This window comes from Pseudophryne corroboree, chromosome 6 (genome assembly GCF_028390025.1).
Source record: "Pseudophryne corroboree isolate aPseCor3 chromosome 6, aPseCor3.hap2, whole genome shotgun sequence".
Classification (NCBI taxonomy): Eukaryota; Metazoa; Chordata; class Amphibia; order Anura; family Myobatrachidae; genus Pseudophryne; species Pseudophryne corroboree.
In genome coordinates, this window is record NC_086449.1 from 685,210,139 (window position 1) to 685,229,682 (window position 19,544).

The 19,544-nt window shown below is 48.1% G+C and overlaps 1 protein-coding gene across 2 annotated transcripts in view; it reads right to left on the reverse strand.

The window, feature by feature from the left end:
• FSTL4 (follistatin like 4) overlaps positions 1-19,544 on the reverse strand; it is a 759,591-nt gene that overhangs the window by 701,277 nt on the left and 38,770 nt on the right. The window lies entirely within an intron of this gene.

Sequence of the window (19,544 nt, forward strand, 5' to 3'; positions counted from 1 at the left end):
CCTGACTGAGGAGGAAGTTGACATTGAGGGAGTTGGTGGTGTGGCTTGCAGGAGCTTGGGTACAGGAGGAAAAAGGGATTTAGGTGTCAGTGGACTGCTTACGCTCTTACCCAAAGTTTCTGAACTTGACAGTGACTCCTGATGAATGCGCAGCAGGTGACGTATAAGGGAGGATGTTCCTAGGTGGTTAACATCCTTACCCCTGCTTATTACAGATTGACAGAGGCAACAGATGGCTTGACACCTGTTGTCCGGATTTGTGGAGCAATAATTCCACACCGAAGAGGTGGATTTTTTGGTAGTTTGCCCAGGCATCACAATGGGCTTCTTTGTCCCAAGGACAACAGGTGTCTCCCTCAGTGCCTGATTTAAACAAACTACGTCACCATCAGAATCCTCATCGTCAACTTCCTCCTCAGCGCCAGCAGCACCCATATCCTCATCCTGGTGTACTTCAACAGTGACATCTTCAATTTGAATATCAGGAACTGGACTGTGGGTGCTCCTTCCAGCACTTGCAGGGGGCGTGAAAATGGTGGAAGGAACCACCTCTTCCCATTCAGTGTTGGGAAGGTCAGGCATCGCAACCGCCGACACACTTGGACTCTTCTTGGGGATTTGTGATACCATCTCAGAGCGCACAGTTCTTTTCTGTGCTCTTTCCAGCTTAACTCTTCATTTTTCTAGCGGGAGGATGAGGGCTTCCATTGTCATGTGAAGCTGAAACACTAGTCATGAACAGAGGCCAGGGCCTCAGCCGTTCCTTGCCACTCCGTGTCGTAAATGGCATATTGGCAAGTTTACGTTTCTCCTCAGACAATTTAAATTTCTTTTTTTGGTTCTTTTTACTGAACTTTGGCATTCTGGATTTCACACGCCCTCTACTATCACATTGGGCATCGGCCTTGGCAGACGACGTTGATGGCATTTCATCGTCTATGTCATGGCTAGTGGCAGCAGCTTCAGCAGTAGGAGGAAGTGGTTCTTCTTGATCTTTCCCGATTTTCTCCATTATTTTTGGGGAGTTATATGAGACAATGGGGGTCAGTCCGACCCGATCGCTTGCTGCAGTTTGTCGCAGTGCAGCGATAGGGATGCAAGTGCGCATGCGCCGGTGCCACAGTGCGCCAGCGCATGCCAGCTTTCTTTGCCTAGCGATCGCCTCTGAGACAGAGGCGGTCGCTGGGCGGGAGGGGGCTGAACACCGCCGTTTAGGGGGAGCGGTCCAGCCAACGCAGGCATGGCCAGACCATTGGGGGGGCGGGCTGCGGTGGCTGCGTAACATCTCACGCAGCCGCTGTAGCCAGTGGCAGCGACAATTAACTCCCGGCCAGCCGCAGGAGCTGCTCTGGCCGGGAGTTATTCCTCAAATACAAAGGCATCACCGCTGGGCGATGCTTTTGTATGTGTGCGGGGGCGGGGGGGGGGGGGGGGACTAGCCCTGTGCTTCCCGCATGTCAGGGAAGATGATCGTAGCTGTGCTAAACGATCAACTCGGAATGAACCCCAATGTGTGTCACAGGAATGACTGGAATTACTGATGACACAGGACACTACCACTGGTCTGCCCATCAGGTTGTTATAATTGTTATACTGCAGCAGTGGATATATAGCAGCAGCGTATATCATCACTGGAATTACTGATGACACAGGACACTACCACTGGTCTGATGCAGCCCAACAGGTTGTTATAATTGTTATACTGCAGCAGTGGATATATAGTAGCAGCGTATACTGTCACTGGAATTACTGATGACACAGGACACTACCACTGGTCTGATGCAACCCAACAGGTTGTTATAATTGATATACTGCAGCAGTGGATATATAGCAGCAGCGTATATCGTCACTGGAATTACTGATAACTACCACTGGTCTGATGCAGCACAACAGGTTGTTATAATTATTATACTGCAGCAGTGGATATATAGCAGCAGCGTATACTGTCACTGGAATTACTGATGACACAGGAAACTACCACTGGTCTGATGCAGCCCAACAGGTTGTTATAATTGTTATACTGCAGCAGTGGATATATAGCAGCAGCGTATACTGTCACTGGAATTACTGATGACACAGGAAACTACCACTGGTCTGATGCAGCCCAACAGGTTGTTATAATTGTTATACTGCAGCAGTGTATATATAGCAGCAGCGTATATCGTGACTGGAATTAATGATGACACAGGACACTACCACTGGTCTGATGCAGCCCAACAGGTTGTTATGATTGTTATACTGCAGCAGTGGATATATAGCAGCAGCGTATATCGTCACTGGAATTACTTATGACACAGGACACTACCACTGATCTACACAACACAGCACCACTTTATACAGCTACACTGGATATATGGCAGCAGAGAACACCAACACTGTGAATGGCTGGACTGATACAGCACAATACACTGACTACACTGGACTGGTCTGCACAACACACAGCACCACTTTATACAGCTACACTGGATATATCTGCCTGGACTGATACAGCACAATACACTAACTACACTGGACTTGTCTGCACAACACACAGCACCACTTTACAGCTACACTGGATATGTGGCAACAGAGAACACCAACACTGTGACTGCCTGGACTGATGCAGCACAATACACTGAGTGACTACACTGGACTGGTCTGAGCAGCACAACACTTGCCACCCCACTTTCCCGCCCCAACACACAGACACTGAACACTGAGGACACGTCCTCTATACACTCTCCGAGACTAGAGTGATAATGGCGGGGACGAGCGGCTCCTTATATGGAATCCAAATCCAGCGAGAATCCGACAGCAGGATGATGACATTTTGCCGCGTTCGGGTTTCCGAATCAAGAGGGAAAATCTGAGCCTGGCTCAGATCCGGACTAGGAAGGCAAAGTTCGGTAGGTTTCGGTTCTCTGAGAACCGAACCCGCTCATCTCTAGTAAAAAGAGGAGAGAAGTGAGTCAGTGGAGAAGTTGAACTAATCAGCTGCTACCTATAACTTTATAGAATGCACTTGATAAGTGCTGCCTCAAAGCTGATTGGTTGCCATGGGCATACTTCTCCCCTTTTTTCAATGCTTTACACATTTTCCCCATAGCTCCACAACCAACAACCATTCACACAGTAATTACAAACAGTTACACACAGCAGAACTACAGTATCTTTAATTCCACAAAGCAGTGATAGCAGATTAGTCCACCGAATTCCATAGTGTTCCACACAGCAGAACTACACTATCACTGATTCCACACAGCAATGACAGCAGATTAGTCCACCCAATTCCATAGTATTCCATACAGCAGAATTATTACTGATTCCACACATTAGTGATTGCAGATTAGTCCACAGGTGATGAACCCCTTAGCCAAGTCCTGTGACTAACATGAGGAGCTGAGTTGACCTTGGCAACCTATTTTAAAACCTTCCAAATGCCCATGATGCTGTGCTCATATGGGGACGTAGCACAGTTTCCTGATTGGTGGGGTACCTTTTCAGGTTTTTCCCTCTTCCCTCCCATGGCTGTCCTTCTCCTGATGACCACCTGCTGGGTCAGGCTCCAAGATGTCTGTTGGAGTCCAGAGATGTACAAAGGGAAACAAATAGAAGTAACAATGACAGGAAAATTGGTTTAAGCCATGAGTGTCCCCTTTTGAGGTAGAATTTAACCCATGAGGTGATTTTCAGTGAGATGTTACTGCACCTTTCCCTCATGGGTACTTCCTGTGTGTCCATATCAGGATAACAGAGGGATACAACAGGCATATCAATGATAACTTGTGAGTATCTAACACGTGACCCCCATACACAGAATGGTATGCTCCTAACATAACACGGTAACATGATAGCACTATGGCCCTCATTCCGAGTTGTTCACTCGCTAGCAGATTTTAGCAGCATTGCACACGCTAGGCCGCCGCCCTCTGGGAGTGTATCTTAGCTTAGCAGAATAGCGAACGAAAGAGTAGCAGAATTGCGAATAGAAAATTCTTAGCTGTTTCTGAGATAGCTCGCCGCTATCTCTTCTTCATCTCTCTTCTGGCCGACTCCCCTTCCCACTAGTCACTGCAGTTTACAAGTCTCACCCTCTTTATTTTAGATGCACATTTTACAAGTGTCATACCCAGTATTAGTACTCATGATCTATTACACTGGAAGCAGACACCATACTGATGGAGCTAACTTAGTATGAGAATTCTAACTATATGAAGTTCTTTCTCTGACAATTACAATTAACTTCATATAGCTAGAATTCTCATGCTTCCTATACAGGAGCAAATAGCTCCATCAGTAAGGTGCTTCCAGTGTAATAGGTCGTGGGTTCTAACCTGGGTATGACACTTGTAAAATAATTGTCAGATAAATAATCAGCATTGTGAGTAACTGAGCAGATCTATGCAGTTTGTGGCTGCAACTACATAGATCTGCCTAGTTTTAATAGTTTTGAACTGACAATTCTGAGTACCTTCATATAATTAGAATCTGCAGGCTTGCTATGCAGGAGAAAATAGCTTGATCAATAAGGTGTCTTCCTTCAGTGTAACAGGTCATGGGTTCTAATCCTATGCATTAGAACATAAATACATACATATATTTATCTATATATGGGGGACGGCGCACCAATATTTATCTTGCCTACGGGCAACTGGGACAAATTTACGCCACTGGTTTGAACCAATAATAACTCTCAATACAGTGGCGTAAGTTTGCCCCAGTTACCCGGAAGCATGATAAATCTTGGTGCCCCCTCCCTACATATACACACACATACACCATATGTAGCTATCTGGCACTCAGGGTGCTCAGGTGCCTTTCCCAATAGTAATACAGATACACAAGCAAAGTGGACGGCACTCCAAGTCCGTCATCACAATAAAATAGACACCAGCATACCTTTATAGCACACCTACAGTACTCCCTCACCCACCAGCGGGTGCCAGTGGAAATGCTTTGACGCAGTGGTGTGCCGATATATATATTAAAAAAAAACACAAATGCTTATTTCCCTTAAACACACACAAACACATCTTTCCCTTAAACACACACAAATGCCTTTCACTTAAACAGACACATGCCTATCACTTAAAAACACACAAACGCCTCTTTGACTTAAACACACACAAATGCCTTTTACTTTAAAACACACAAACACCTCTTTCACTTAGACACACGCCTTTCACTTAAAAACACACAAACGCCTCTTTCACTTAAAAACACAAACACTTCTTTCACTTACACACACACACACACACAAACGCCTTTCACTTTAAAACACACAAACACCTCTTTCACTTAAAAACACACAAAGCCTCTTTCACTTAAACACACACAAACGCCTCTTACACTTAAAGACAAACAAAGCCTCTTTCACTTAAACACACGCAAACACTTTTCATTTAAAAAACACAAACGCCTCGTTCACTTAAAAACACACATGCCTCTTTCACTTCAATACACACAAACGCCTCTTTCCCTTAAAAACACACATGCCTCTTTCACTTAAACACACACAAATGCCTCTATTACTTAAAAACACACAAACGCCTTTTACTTAAAAACACACAAACGCCTGTCACTTAAAAAGAGACAAACGCCTCTTTCACTTAAAAGCACACAAACACTTCTTTCACTTAAACACACACAAACGCCTTTCACTTTAAAACACACAAACGCCTCTTTCACTTAAACACACAAACACTTTTCATTTAAAAACACACAAACGCCACGTTCACTTAGACACACACATTGCCTCTCATTTACACACACACACACACACACACACACACACACACACACACGCCTCTCACTTACACATACCTCTTTCACACACACACACACACACACCCCTCCTTCACTTAAAAACACACAAGTGCCTCTCTCTCACACACACACACACACACACACACACGCCTCTTTCAATTAAACACACACGCCTCTCACTAAAGACCCCCTAGCACCCCACCACCAACTACACACACCCCCACACAGTGCAATTTGAGGCAAGTGCTGCCAGTGCCTGCCTGCTGCTATCAGTCCTACGGAGGAACAGAGAGCTTCACTCAGCCAGGTCAACTGGGAGGAGCTGCGCTCTGGAGGCCCCCCTAGCTGCAGCCAGTTCCAGCTCTTTTTATATACAAGTAGGCAGCTTCCGTGTCACTGACACTGCTCCTCCACAGCGAACGATAGGCAGTGGAGGTCAGGAGCCCGGCGGCAGCCGACTCCACTGCCTCCCACAGTTCCGCCACTGTCTCAAGATTTACATTGTGTCTACCACTGTAAGCAGTTCCAGAACAAAACTGTAGACTTGACTGGTGCTGCTACCCATGTCACAGATCTTCTGTCAGCTTTGAATAAACAGCATATAAATGGCAGTGAAGAATTGTCAAATAGATTTTCATTAGCATCTCAGGTTTTGTCAAAGTTAAATGTTGCAATAGAATTATCATGAATAACCAAAAAAATCAAACACATAGGGAATATTCTATTTTCAATGCCAGAAAATTACTATAGGAGGGTAATCTATATCTCTATGCTGGATTCTATAATAGGTGATTTACAAACCAGGTTTTCTGTTGAAACTTTGTTATCATGTGAACTCTTGCATTTGAACATTGAGCCACTAACATTAAAAGTAAGGGCATTTTGCAATACTTATGGACAGTGCCATTTCTAGTGGCAGATCTGCTGTGAGACTGCACAGGGCGCCCGCTGCGGCACTTTCCCTGTCCTAGATTGCTCCCCCTCCTCCCTATCATAGTACTCTGCTAAGGGGGTGGAGGTTTGTGGAAAGACGCATTTGCATCGTGACTCGTCATTTTGCGAAACTTTGTCCCCCGAGCGGAGTATTATGGCGGGGAGGAGGGGTACCGGGGGAGCAGGGAAACTGTCAGACTGCAGGATGCATGCAGCACCCTGTCCCATGTGAGACTGGAAGGGGAGGAAGGTTGCAGAGATTTAGCAGAGAGAGAGAGCCCTAGGAGGAGCTGCCTGCACAGTACTTCCTCCACAGGCTGTGTCGTACCTGGCATCCCACTTCCTGTAATAAGCCACATAGAGACCAGCGCTACCTCAGAAAGCTGTACAAACCCCTGACAACAAATATTACACACCCCTGGCAATGACATTACCCCTTGCAATGAGCATTACACACCCCTGGCAACGAACATTACCCCTGGCAATGAGCATTACACACCACGTCAAATGACATTACCCCTGGCAATGAGCATTACCCCTGGCAACGAGCATTACACACCACTGGCAATGGGCATTACCCCTGGCAACGAGCATTGCACACCCCTGGCAACGAGCATGACACCCATTCCACAGCATGAAACCCCTGGCAATGAGCATGGATCCCAGAACATGAAACCCCTGGCAACAAGCAAGACACCCAGCCCATGAAACCCCTGGCAATGAGCATGACACCCCATGCGTGAAACCCTTGGCAATGAGCAAGTCATTTAACCACTTAACTGATGATTTATTTCGCCAAAAACTGCTCCGAAATTGTCATTTTTTTTATAAGTGAATTAAGTGAAGAACATGACTTTAACCCTATCCCAAATAATTTTAGTTAAAAAAAAGGAAAACATATTTTTTTTTATGTAAAAAAAAAAAATCCCCACAAACATCGAAACATCGATTTGGGACATCGCGACCATCGGAACTTCGCGACTATCGCGGCTTTCAATTTGAAAGCCGGGACAGCATGCAGGTATGCAGGGGGGGGGGGGGGGGGGTGTCAGGGGGAAGCTTGGGAGGGTTCATTTACTCTCCCCAGCGGCTGCCATTGTCTGTAGCCACTGGAGGGGGGGGAGGGGGGATCCTGCCGTGCTGACCGATCAACAGTGATCGGCAGCACGGCAGACACAGGGGGAGAGTGCGGGGAAGCAGAGGGACCTTCCGGTCCCTCTGATAGCAGCAGCAGAGGGAAGTTTCACTTCCCTGCCACTGCTAACGCTCTCTATCTGACTGGTCACATCCTGTGCGACCAGGTCAGATAGAGCACTTGCAGGCATGGTCGCATCTGATGCGACCATGCCAGGCAAGTGGTTAAAATAAGAATTTACTTACCGATAATTCTATTTCTCATAGTCCGTAGTGGATGCTGGGAACTCCGTAAGGACCATGGGGAATAGCGGCTCCGCAGGAGACTGGGCACAAAAAGTAAAAGCTTTAGACTAGCTGGTGTGCACTGGCTCCTCCCCCTATGACCCTCCTCCAAGCCTCAGTTAAGATACTGTGCCCGGACGAGCGTACATAATAAGGAAGGATCTTGAATCCCGGGTAAGACTCATACCAGCCACACCAATCACACCGTACAACTCGTGATCTGAACCCAGTTAACAGTATGATAACCGTAGGAGCCTCTGAAAAGATGGCTTCCAACAATAAACAACCCGATTTGTTTGTAACAATAACTATATACAAGTATTGCAGACAATCCGCACTTGGGATGGGCGCCCAGCATCCACTACGGACTATGAGAAATAGAATTATCGGTAAGTAAATTCTTATTTTCTCTGACGTCCTAGTGGATGCTGGGAACTCCGTAAGGACCATGGGGATTATACCAAAGCTCCCAAACGGGCGGGAGAGTGCGGATGACTCTGCAGCACCGAATGAGAGAACTCCAGGTCCTCCTCAGCCAGGGTATCAAATTTGTAGAATTTAGCAAACGTGTTTGCCCCTGACCAAGTAGCTGCTCGGCAAAGTTGTAAAGCCGAGACCCCTCGGGCAGCCGCCCAAGATGAGCCCACCTTCCTTGTGGAATGGGCTTTTACAGATTTTGGCTGTGGCAGGCCTGCCACAGAATGTGCAAGTTGAATTGTACTACAAATCCAACGAGCAATCGTCTGCTTAGAAGCAGGAGCACCCAGCTTGTTGGGTGCATACAGTATAAACAGCGAGTCAGATTTTCTGACTCCAGCCGTCCTGGAAACATATATTTTCAGGGCCCTGACTACGTCCAGCAACTTGGAGTCCTCCAAGTCCCTAGTAGCCACAGGTACCACAATAGGTTGATTCATGTGAAACGCTGAAACCACCTTAGGGAGAAATTGAGGACGAGTCCTCAATTCCGCCCTATCCGAATGAAATATCAGGTAAGGGCTTTTATAGGATAAAGCCGCCAATTCTGATACGCGCCTGGCTGAAGCCAGGGCCAACAGCATTACCACTTTCCATGTGAGATATTTCAAATCCACTGTGGCAAGTGGTTCAAACCAATGTGATTTTAGGAACCCTAAAACTACATTGAGATCCCAAGGTGCCACTGGAGGCACAAAAGGAGGCTGTATATGCAGTACCCCTTTGACAAACGTCTGAACTTCAGGCACTGAAGCCAGTTCTTTCTGGAAGAAGATCGACAGGGCCGAAATTTGAACCTTAATGGATCCTAATTTTAGGCCCATAGACAATCCTGCTTGCAGGAAATGTAGGAAACGACCCAGTTGAAATTCCTCCGTAGGGGCCTTCTTGGCCTCACACCACGCAACATATTTTCGCCAAATGCGATGATAATGTTTTGCAGTTACATCCTTCCTGGCCTTGATCAGGGTAGGGATGACTTCATCTGGAATGCCTTTTTCCTTCAGGATCCGGCGTTCAACCGCCATGCCGTCAAACGCAGCCGCGGTAAGTCTTGGAACAGACAAGGTCCCTGCTGGAGCAGGTCCTTCCTTAGAGGTAGAGGCCACGGGTCCTCCGTGAGCATCTCTTGCAGCTCCGGGTACCAAGTTCTTCTTGGCCAATCCGGAGCCACGAGTATCGTTCTTACTCCTCTCCTTCTTATGATTCTCAGTACTTTTGGTATGAGAGGAAGAGGAGGGAACACATATACCGACTGGAACACCCACGGAGTTACCAGAGCGTCCACCGCTATTGCCTGAGGGTCCCTTGACCTGGCGCAATATCTGTCCAGTTTCTTGTTGAGACGGGACGCCATCATGTCCACCTTTGGTTTTTCCCAACGGTTTACAATCACTTGGAAGACTTCTGGATGAAGTCCCCACTCCCCCGGGTGGAGGTCGTGTCTGCTGAGGAAGTCTGCTTCCCAGTTGTCCACTCCTGGAATGAACACTGCTGACAGTGCTATTACATGATTTTCCGCCCAGCGGAGAATCCTTGCAGCTTCTGCCATTGCCCTCCTGCTTCTTGTGCCGCCCTGTCTGTTTACGTGGGCGACAGCCGTGATGTTGTCCGACTGGATCAATACCGGTTGACCCTGAAGCAGAGGCCTTGCTTGACTTAGGGCATTGTAAATGGCCCTTAGCTCTAGGATATTTATGTGAAGAGACGTTTTCATGCTTGACCACAAGCCCTGGAAATTTCTTCCCTGTGTGACTGCTCCCCAGCCTCTCAGGCTGGCATCCGTGGTTACCAGCATCCAATCCTGAATGCCGAATCTGCGGCCCTCTAGAAGATGAGCCTTCTGTAACCACCACAGGAGAGATACCCTTGTCCTTGGAGATAGGGTTATCCGCTGATGCATCTGAAGATGCGATCCGGACCATTTGTCCAGCAGATCCCACTGAAAAGTTCTTGCATGGAATCTTCCGAATGGAATCGCTTCGTAAGAAGCCACCATTTTTCCCAGGACTCTCGTGCACTGATGCACTGACACTTGTCCTGGTTTTAGGAGGTTCCTGACTAGCTCGGATAACGCCCTGGCCTTCTCCTCCGGGAGAAACACCTTTTTCTGGACTGTGTCCAGAATCATCCCTAGGAACAGTAGACGTGTTGTTGGAATCAGCTGTGATTTTGGGATATTTAGAATCCACCCGTGCTGACGTAGCACTACCTGAGATAGTGCTACTCCGACCTCTAACTGTTCCCTGGACCTTGCCCTTATCAGGAGATCGTCCAAGTAAGGGATAATTAAGACGCCTTTTCTTCGAAGAAGAATCATCATTTCGGTCATTACCTTGGTAAAGACCCGTGGTGCCGTGGACAATCCAAACGGCAGCGTCTGAAACTGATAATGACAGTTTTGTATCACAAACCTGAGGTACCCTTGGTGAGAAGGGTAGATTGGGACATGGAGATAAGCATCCTTGATGTCTAGAGATACCATATAGTCCCCTTCTTCCAGGTTCGCTATCACTGCTCTGAGTGACTCCATCTTGAATTTGAACCTTTTTATGTAAGTGTTCAAAGATTTTAGATTTAAAATTGGTCTCACCGAGCCGTCCGGCTTCGGTACCACAAACAGCGTGGAATAATACCCCTTTCCCTGTTGTAGGAGGGGTACCTTGATTATCACCTGCTGGGAATACAGCTTGTGAATAGCTTCCAATACTGCCTCCCTGTCGGAGGGAGACGTTGGTAGAGCAGACTTCAGGAACCGGCGAGGGGGAGACGTCTCGAATTCCAATTTGTACCCCTGTGATACTACCTGCAGGATCCAGGGGTCCACTTGCGAGTGAGCCCACTGCGCGCTGAAATTCTTGAGACGGCCCCCCACCGTGCTCGAGTCTGCTTGCAGAGCCCCAGCGTCATGCTGAGGACTTGGCAGAAGCGGGGGAGGGCTTCTGCTCCTGGGAAGAGGCTGCATGGTGCAGTCTTTTTCCCCTTCCTCTGCCCCGGGGCAGGAACGAGCGGCCTTTTTCCCTCTTGCCCTTATAGGGACGAAAGGACTGGGTTTGAAAAGACGGTGTCTTTTTCTGCTGAGAGGTGACCTGGGGTAAAAAGGTGGATTTTCCAGCCGTTGCTGTGGCCACCAGGTCCGATAGACCGACCCCAAATAACTCCTCCCCTTTATACGGCAATACTTCCATATGTCGTTTGGAATCCGCATCACCTGACCACTGTCGCGTCCATAACGTTCTTCTGGCAGAAATGGACATCGCACTTACTCTAGATGCCAGGGTGCAAATATCCCTCTGTGCATCTCGCATATATAGTAATGCATCCTTTAAATGCTCTATAGTTAATAATATACTGTCCCTATCCAGGGTATCAATATTTTCAGTCAGGGAATCCGACCAAGCCACTCCAGCGCTGCACATCCAGGCTGAGGCGATCGCTGGTCGCAGTATAACACCGGTATGTGTGTATATACCTTTTAAGATATTTTCCAGCCTTCTATCAGCTGGTTCCTTGAGAGCGGCCGTATCAGGAGACGGTAACGCCACTTGTTTTGATAAGCGTGTGAGCGCCTTATCTACCCTAGGGGGTGTTTCCCAACGTGCCCTAACCTCTGGCGGGAAAGGGTATAGTGCCAATAATTTATTAGAAATCAGCAGTTTTTTAATCGGGGGAAACCCACGCTTTATCACACACCTCATTTAATTCATCTGACTCAGGAAAAACCACTGGTAGTTTTTTCACACCCCACATAATACCCTTTTTTGTGGTACTTGTAGTGTCAGAAATGTTCAATGCCTCCTTCATTGCCGTGATCATGTAACGTGTGGCCCTACTGGACATTACGTTTGTCTCGTCACCGTCGACACTGGATTCAGTATCCGTGTCAGGGTCTGTGTCGACCATCTGAGGTAACGGGCGTTTTAGCGCCCCTGACGGTGTCTGAGACGCCTGAACAGGCACTAATTGATTTGTCGGCTGTCTCATGTCGTCAACAGTTTTTTGCAAAGTGCTGACATTGTCACGTAATTCTTTAATTACTACCATCCAGTCAGGTGTCGACTCCCTAGGGGGTGACATCACTAACACAGGCAATTGCTCTGCTTCCACATCATTTTCCTCCTCATACATGTCGACCCAATCGTACCGACACCCAGCACACACACAGGGAATGCTCTGATAGAGGACAGGACCCCACTAGCCCTTTGGGGAGACAGAGGGAGAGTTTGCCAGCACACACCAGAGCGCTATATATATATACAGGGATAACCTTATATAAGTGTTACTCCCTGTTATAGCTGCTGTATTTATATATTAGCTGCCAATAGTGCCCCCCTCTCTGTTTTACCCTGTTTCTGTAGTGCAGGACTGCAGGGGAGAGTCAGGGAGCCGTCCTTCCAGCGGAGCTGTGAAAGAAAATGGCGCTTGTGTGCTGAGGAGAAAGGCTCCGCCCCCTTCACGGCGGCCTTTTCTCCCGCTTTTTTCAGGAAACTGGCAGGGGATAAATGCATCCATATAGCCCAGGAGCTATATGTGATGCATTTTTTTTAGCCATATAAGGTTTTTATATCGTTTTTATTGCGTCTCAGGGCGCTCCCCCCCAGCGCCCTGCACCCTCAGTGACCGGAGTGTGAAGTGTGCTGAGAGCAATGGCGCACAGCTGCAGTGCTGTGCGCTACCTTATTTGAAGAGAGGAACGTCTTCTGCCGCCGCTTTCTCCGGACCTCTTCGCTCTTCTGGCTCTGTAAGGGGGCCGGCGGCGCGGCTCCGGGACCCATCCAGGCTGAACCTGTGATCGTCCCTCTGGAGCTAATGTCCAGTAGCAAAGAAGCCCAATCCACTCTGCAGTCAGGTGAGTTCGCTTCTTCTCCCCTTAGTCCCACGATGCAGTGAGCCTGTTGCCAGCAGGACTCACTGAAAATAAAAAAACCTATTTAAACTTTTACTTCTAAGCAGCTCAGGAGAGCCACCTAGCTTGCACCCTTCTCGTTCGGGCACAAAAATCTAACTGAGGCTTGGAGGAGGGTCATAGGGGGAGGAGCCAGTGCACACCAGCTAGTCTAAAGCTTTTACTTTTTGTGCCCAGTCTCCTGCGGAGCCGCTATTCCCCATGGTCCTTACGGAGTTCCCAGCATCCACTAGGACGTCAGAGAAAAGTAATTAGAAGCTTTACTGTAGGGCATAGTGTATCACGGGCATTGCGGTGTGTGGCATAATATGGTGCAGGGTGTATGGGGCTTAAGGAAGTCTTATTCTGTGATGCCATGCCCATTTTAGCGAAGGCCACTCCCATTTAGCGAAGCCTTGCTAAAAAATTAGTGGTTTTTATATCTATTGGGGGGGGGGGAACGCATTTTGGAATGTTAACGGGGGGGTGCATATTGGAAAGTTCCAAAAGCCTTTTAATTCTTATCAGTGAGTGGGGGAGTTTTATGGCCCCAAACCAGTTCTAGCAGACCCTGCCACATGTAGGGGGTTAGGACAGGAAGTGCAGGGGGATTTTAGAAGAAGGAACAAAGCACAGGACAGTTCAGTGTGAGCTGAGGACTGAGGATGGAAGGCACAGGCTAAGTGTCCAGGAGAAACGCAGGCTGGGGACTGTGGAACAAGAATTGCACTCCACAGTCCCTGGCATGATGGAAAGAAGAGCAGCGTGTGGGTGTTGCTATGAAGAGAGGGAGAGCCCATATCTGCAGTGTGACAGGAGAGCCAGCAGCTTCAGCAAGAGATGGAGAGTGCAGTGTGAGAGCCACAGTATGCAGAGTACAGTGGAAGGAACCAGGAACAAAGGACCTTCAGGGGTACCCAAGAAGCAGGACGGGAGGTGTGAGTCTGCGGGATATGACGAGCTGGGTGAGTGGTAGGAACCACGTTTGGCGGAAGGCCCCCAGTAACGTGTACATGAGATCCCGTTTAGATGGAGCCCCTAGCGAATGGGGGAGAGCACACTAAAATGAATTTCAGTTTGCGAAAGCCGCACTACTGATTCCCAGAGACTGCGCTGGTATGTACTGTACTGTAATGATGTCACATCACTGTAAATGCTGTTATTGCCGTGAAGCAAATGAAAGGAGATGTAACTTGATGTAACCCATATGAATATTGCGCTGGAGAGGAGAACAAGGAGTTAAATGTTACTGTCGTGATAACCCTGTCTGAACTGTGAATAAACTGCTTGCTTATGTGATGACATGGCCTGGCGTGACAATGCTTTTTAAAAATGACTGATGATCTGCCGCTGCCCGGCTATCACACTACTATCAGAGGTTCACCTCTGGAAAGAGAAGTGCTTATTGGGGGGTCATTCAGATCTGATCGCTGCTGTGCATTTTCGCACAGCAGGCGATCAGAACTGCACATGTGTATGCACCTCACTGCGGCAGCACATTGCACAACTGCAACAGGCATTGGCGCCCTGCAACGAGATGGTGCGAAGAATCCATTCGCACGGGCATTTGCAAGGTGATTGACAGGAAGAGGCCGTTTGTGGGTGGCAACTGACCGTTTACAGGGAGTGTCCGGAAAAACGCGGGCGAGACCAATCGTTTTCAGGGAGGGTGTCTGACGTCAGCTCCGGCCCTGATCGGCCTGCTCTCATTGCACTGGAAAAGCAAGTCGCAGAGGCAGAGACAAAATCAGTTCGAGCAGCTTTGCTACACACTTGCACAGCAAAAAAAACACTCCCCCTGTAGGCGGAGACTATCTGATCGCAGGACTGCGAAAATCGCTGCCCAGCAATCAGATCTGAATGACCCCTATGGTCCACTGACTGCATAACTCTTCCAGAGTCTATAACAGAAGCTCTAGAGGTTTGTGATGAAGATGTTTCATGGGTGAACGCCTTTCTAAAATTTCTTTTAACTTTGCCCATCAGTGTTGCATCAGCTGATAGGAGCTTCTCTTTTTCACAATGTGTAAAAACATGGTTGAGAAACCAAATGGGTCAGAAAGGGTTAACTGTTTTAGCTCTTCTACATATGGGTTGGGGCTAAAATGCCAGCAGACGGGATGCCGGCAGTCAAAATACCAACTGTGGCATCGCGATGTTTAGAATTCTGACAAGGGTCGGAAAACAACCCTCCCGCAGCCTAACCTTATTCCCCCTTCCCGCAGCCTAAACAAACCCACCCCCCTCCCACAGTCTAACCCTCCTTGGAGATGCCTAAACATAATCCCCCCTCCCTGCAGCCTAAACCTAACCCCCCTTCCCACAGCTTAACCCTAACCCTCCCCCCGCAGCTGTTGAGACGCCAGTGCCGGGATTGTGATCTTATTCGGAATGACTGCGCCAGCATTCCGAGCTGTGTTGGGATTCCGGCATCGGTATTTCGACTGATGAGATCCTCACTATCAGGCTCCTGACCGGATCCCCTATATACTTATTGTGAAATTGCAGTAGACCTGGACAGAGTGACTGATCACTTTGCAAACAGTGGAAATATAAGATTGGATTTTGTTTTGTAGAAAGTTGTATTTGTATTTATTTTTCTGGATATTGTTTAATATTCTGCCTGTTTCATTATTTGATGCTCTCATTGTTAGGATTTTATAGCTCTTTAGTGTTTTTGTCTAAAATAAAGCAAATAAACTTAAAACAAATTAACCTGTGTGACTGAGGAGCTGGGGCTGGAGAGGTTTAGATCCGCCACTGACTGTCTTTCTGAGAATGAGGTCCTAAGTCCCCACAAACAAAATGGAAAATAGCCAAAAATAGTGTGCTACCGCATGCCAGGGGGCAGAAAAATAAGAATTTACTTACCGATAATTCTATTTCTCGTAGTCCGTAGTGGATGCTGGGGACTCCGTCAGGACCATGGGGAATAGCGGCTCCGCAGGAGACAGGGCACAAAAATAAAGCTTTAGGATTAGGTGGTGTGTACTGGCTCCTCCCCCTATGACCCTCCTCCAAGCCTCAGTTAGGATACTGTGCCCGGACGAGCGTACACAATAAGGAAGGATATTGAATCCCGGGTAAGACTCATACCAGCCACACCAATCACACTGTATAACTTGTGATCTGAACCCAGTTAACAGTATGACAAACGTAGGAGCCTCTGAACAGACAGCTCACAACAAATAACAACCCGATTTTTTTGTAACAATAACTATGTACAAGTATTGCAGACAATCCGCACTTGGGATGGGCGCCCAGCATCCACTACGGACTACGAGAAATAGAATTATCGGTAAGTAAATTCTTATTTTCTCTAACGTCCTAAGTGGATGCTGGGGACTCCGTCAGGACCATGGGGATTATACCAAAGCTCCCAAACGGGCGGGAGAGTGCGGATGACTCTGCAGCACCGAATGAGAGAACTCAAGGTCCTCCTCAGCCAGGGTATCAAATTTGTAGAATTTTGCAAACGTGTTTCCCCTGACCAAGTAGCAGCTCGGCAGAGTTGTAATGCCGAGACCCCCCGGGCAGCCGCCCAGGATGAGCCCACTTTCCTTGTGGAATGGGCCTTGACAGATTTAGGTTGTGGCAAGCCTGCCACAGAATGTGCAAGTTGAATTGTGCTACAAATCCAACGAGCAATCGTCTGCTTAGAAGCAGGAGCACCCATCTTGTTGGGTGCATACAATATAAACAGTGAGTCAGACTTTCTGACTCCCGCCGTTATTGAAATATATATTTTCAATGCCCGGACCACGTCCAACAACTTGGAATCCTCCAACTCGTTAGTAGCCGCAGGCACCACAATAGGCTGGTTCAGGTGAAACGCTGACACCACCTTAGGCAGAAAATGAGGACGCGTCCGCAGTTCTGCCCTGTCCGTATGGAAAATCAGATATGGGCTCTTATATGATAAAGCCGCCAATTCTGATACTCTCCTGGCTGAAGCCAGGGCCAGTAGCATGGTTACTTTCCATGTAAGATACTTCAACTCCACCGATTTGAGCGGCTCAAACCAATGGGATTTGAGAAAATCCAAGACTACATTAAGATCCCACGTTGCCACTGGGGGCACAACCGGGGGCTGTATATGTAGTACTCCTTTTACAAAAGTCTGGACTTCAGGAACTGAAGCCAATTCTTTCTGGAAGAAAATCGACAGGGCCGAAATTTGAACCTTAATGGACCCCAATTTGAGGCCCATAGACAATCCTGTTTGCAGGAAATGTAGGAATCGACCCAGTTGAAATTCCTCCGTGGGGGCCTTCCTGGCCTCACACCACGCAACATATTTTCTCCAAATGCGGTGATAATGTTGTGCAGTCACCTCCTTCCTGGCTTTTACCAGTGTAGGAATGACCTCTTCCGGAATGCCTTTTTCCCTTAGAATTCGGCGTTCAACCGCCATGCCGTCAAACGCAGCCGCGGTAAGTCTTGGAATAGACACGGTCCCTGCTGAAGCAGGTCCCGTCTTAGAGGTAGAGGCCACGGATCCTCCGTGAGCATCTCTTGAAGTTCCGGGTACCAAGTTCTTCTTGGCCAATCCGGAGCCACTAGTATCGTTCTTACTCCCTTTTGATGTATAATTCTCAGTACTTTTGGTATGAGAGGCAGAGGAGGGAACACATACACTGACTGGAACACCCACGGTGTTACCAGAGCGTCCACAGCTATTGCCTGAGGATCTCTTGACCTGGCGCAATACCTGTCCAGTTTTTTGTTGAGGCGGGACGCCATCATATCCACCATTGGTTTTTCCCAACGGTTCACAATCATGTGGAAGACTTCTGGATGAAGTCCCCACTCTCCCGGGTGTAGATCGTGTCTGCTGAGGAAGTCTCCCGGAATGAATACTGCTGACAGTGCTATCACATGATCTTCCGCCCAGCGAAGAATCCTTGCAGCTTCTGCCATTGCTGTCCTGCTTCTTGTGCCGCCCTGTCTGTTTACGTGGGCGACTGCCGTGATGTTGTCCGACTGGATCAACACCGGCTGACCCTGAAGCAGGGGTTTTGCCAGACTTAGAGCATTGTAAATCGCTCTTAGCTCCAGTATATTTATGTGAAGAGACATCTCCAGGCTTGACCATACTCCCTGGAAGTTTCTTCCCTGTGTGACCGCTCCCCAGCCTCTCAGACTGGCATCCGTGGTCACCAGGACCCAGTCCTGTATGCCGAATCTGCGGCCCTCTAACAGATGAGCACTCTGCAACCACCACAGAAGAGACACCCTTGTCCGTGGCGATAAGGTTATCCGCTGATGCATCTGCAGATGCGATCCGGACCATTTGTCCAGCAGATCCCACTGAAAAGTTCGTGCGTGGAATCTGCCGAATGGAATCGCTTCGTAAGAAGCCACCATCTTTCCCAGGACTCTTGTGCATTGATGCACAGACACTGTCCCTGGTTTTAGGAGGTTCCTGACAAGTTCGGATAACTCCCTGGCTTTCTCCTCCGGAAGAAACACCTTTTTCTGAACCGTGTCCAGAATCATTCCCAGGAACAGCAGACGTGTCGTCGGGGTCAACTGAGATTTTGGAAAATTCAGAATCCACCCGTGTTGTTGCAGCACTAGTTGGGTTAGTGCTACTCCGTCTTCCAGCTGTTCTCTGGACCTTGCCCTTATCAGGAGATCGTCCAAGTAAGGGATAATTAATACGCCTCTTCTTCGTAGAAGGATCATCATTTCGGCCATTACCTTGGTAAAGACCCGAGGTGCCGTGGACAATCCAAACGGCAGCGTCTGAAACTGATAATGACAGTTTTGCACCACGAACCTGAGGTACCCTTGATGTGAAGGGCAAATTGGGACATGCAGGTAAGCATCCTTTATGTCCAGGGACACCATAAAGTCCCCTTCTTCCAGATTCGCTATCACTGCTCTGAGTGACTCCATCTTGAACTTGAATTTTTGTATGTACAGGTTCAAAGATTTCAGATTTAGAATAGGTCTTACCGAGCCGTCCGGCTTCGGTACCACAAATAGCGTGGAGTAATACCCCTTTCCCTGTTGTAGGAGGGGTACCTTGACTATCACCTGCTGAGAAAACAGCTTGTGAATGGCTTCCAATACCGTCGCC